We start from the raw sequence: 2,783 nt of genomic DNA on the forward strand, positions 1-2,783 counted from the left end.
ATCGACCACATCATTGTGTGGGGCCAAACTGCTGAGGAAGTCTTCAAGAAAGGTAAACAAAATCATGGACATTCTTTTGCAAGCAGGTTTTGCCATTAAGAGAGACAAGGTCGGAGGACCTGCCAAACAAATTCAGTTTCTGGAAGTGTGGTGGCAGGATGGTCACCCTTACATTCCTTAGGATGTGATCAACTAAGTCTCTACCATGGCAGTTCCCACCAAAAAGAAAGATACTTCTAGCCTTCTTGGGTGTATTGGCCAGGAATCGAACCTGGGCCTCCCGCATGTCAAGCGAGAATTCTACCACTGAACTACCAACACAACCAGCAGGTAGACCAAGCTGCTAAGATTTCTCAAGTTGATACCAACTCCAATCTTGACCTTGATTGGAAACACCAAGGTGAACTCTTCCTAGCTCGGTGGGCCCATGATTCGTCTGGACATCTAGGCAGAGATGCAATGTACCGATGGGCACGTGATAGGTCTATTGACTTGTCCATGGACGCTATCACTCAAGTCATGCATGAAAGATTCAAGTCAGACAATGGCACTCATTTCAAGAACAATGTAGTGAAAAACTGGGCCGAAGAACATGGTATTGAATGGATCTATCACATACCCTACTATGCACCAGCTTCACAGTAGATTGAGCACTACAACGGTTTGCTGAAAACCACCCTCAAAGCCATGGGGGGTGGAACTCTGAAAAACTGGGACAAACATTTAGCACAAGCTACCTGGTTGGTAAATAGTAGAGGTTCAGGAAACAGAGCAGGACCTGCACAATCAGGCTTAGTCCAAACAATAGACAGTGATAGAGTTCCTGTTGTATGTGAGAAGAATCTGTTAGGGAAAACTGTTTGGGTATTTTCTCCTTCGGGCGAAGGGAAACCTGTCCGAGGGGTGGTTTCTGCTGAAGGTCCTGGTCACACCTACTGGGTAATGCAGGAGAATGGTGAAATCCAGTGTATTCCACAGAGAAATCTAACCTTAGCTGAGAGAGTTTAAATTCAGAGTGTATAATACAAGCTGTTTGGAGTTTTCTGTTCTAGGTACCATTGGCATCCAACACTGAAAGAGTCTATGAGAGAATCTGCAGTACGTGAGCATGAACCCAACGTCACCTGGGAGTCCCTGTTCTCGTCTCATCTGTGAGGAGACAAACTTTTCTGAGGTTTTGAATCACCTACATATGAGATAGTCAGATCGAAGTGTGAACTGAACTTGTAATTATTGTTTTAGTGTAAATATTGGTTTAGATTAGATCAGATAATTCTCAGTGATACTCTGAGTAAAGTAGACAGGGGTGGATTGTGCTAGTTTGAAATAGGCTAGAATGTTTTGGTGAGAAAAAACTAGATGATAGGCTGTGAAAGGAAAACAGTGGTGATGTCTACTTCCCTCAGAGTCTTGCTGAAGAAGAATATAAACATTAGATAACACTCTCGCCATTTTGTCTTCAGTTTCAGGCTGAGCTTTGGCTGAGCTGCATCTCTCTGACCTCTCCTGCCACTCACCTTTGCTTCTTAACCTCTTGGCTGAACCACTTTTCTTCTTCAGGACTGAGGTAAGGTTGAGAGGGGCAGGGGGAAGGTGCAGGGGTGGTTGAGAGCCCCTCCTAGGGACTCAGGTTTCTGGGAGGGGAGTTGTGTTTCTGTATTACTTTTACGTTGTATGTTTCCGTATATAACTGTATATATATTGTAAATATCACAGTATCACAGTATCACCAAGGTTGGAAGAGACCTCACAGATCATCAAGTCCAACCCTCCACCACAGTGCCCAAGGCTAGACCATGGCACCAAGTGCCACATCCAACCCTGCCTTGAACTGCCCCAGGGACGATGACTCCACCACCTCCCTGGGCAGCCCATTCCAGTAACCAATGACTCTCTCAGTGAAGAACTTTCTCTTCACCTCGAGCCTAAATTTCCCCTGGCACAGCCTGAGGCTGTGTCCTCTTGTTCTGGTGCTGGCCACCTGAGAGAAGAGAGCAACCTCCTCCTAGCCACAACCACCCCTCAGGTAGTTGTAGACAGCAACAAGGTCACCCCTGAGCCTCCCTTCTCCAGGCTAAACAATCCCAGCTCCCTCAGCCTCTCCTCATAGGGCTTGTGCTCAAGGCCTCTCACCAGCCCCGTCGCCCTTCTCTGGACATGCTCAAGCATCTCAATGTCCCTCCTAAACTGAGGGGCCCAGAACTGAACACAGTACTCAAGGTGTGGTCTAACCAGTGCAGAGTACGGGGGCAGAATGACCGCCCTGCTCCTGCTGACCACACCATTCCTGATGCAGGCCAGGATGCCACTGGCTCTCTTGGCCACTTGGCTACACTGCTGGCTCATGTTCAGGCGGGTATCAATCAGCACCCCCAGATCCCTTTCTGTTTGGCTGCTCTCCAGCCACTCCAACCCCAGCTTGTATCTCTGCATGGGGTTGTTGTGGCCAAAGTGCAGCACCCTGCACTTGGAGCTATTGAACGCCATCCCATTGGACTCTGCCCATCTGTGCAGGCGGTCAAGGTCCCACTGCAGAGCCCTTCTGCCCTCCAACCCAGCCACATCTGCCCCCAGCTTGGTGTCATCTGCAAACTTGCTGATGACTGACTCCATGCCCTCATCCAGATCATCTATGAAGATGTTAAAGAGGATGGGGCCCAGCACTGATCCCTGAGGGACACCACTAGTGACTGGCTGCCAGTGGGATGTGCAACATTCACCACCACTCTCTGGGTCCGGCCCTCCAGCCAGTTCCTAACCCAGCACAGAGTGTTGCCATTCAA

At 48.8% G+C, this 2,783-nt stretch overlaps 1 non-coding gene across 1 annotated transcript; it reads right to left on the minus strand.

The window, feature by feature from the left end:
- Positions 1-250: 250 nt before the first annotated feature.
- Positions 251-321, minus strand: TRNAV-GAC (transfer RNA valine (anticodon GAC)). Its single transcript has one exon. It is a non-coding gene; the product is annotated as a tRNA-Val (tRNA).
- Positions 322-2,783: the final 2,462 nt, after the last annotated feature.

This window comes from Pogoniulus pusillus, chromosome Z (genome assembly GCF_015220805.1).
Source record: "Pogoniulus pusillus isolate bPogPus1 chromosome Z, bPogPus1.pri, whole genome shotgun sequence".
Classification (NCBI taxonomy): Eukaryota; Metazoa; Chordata; class Aves; order Piciformes; family Lybiidae; genus Pogoniulus; species Pogoniulus pusillus.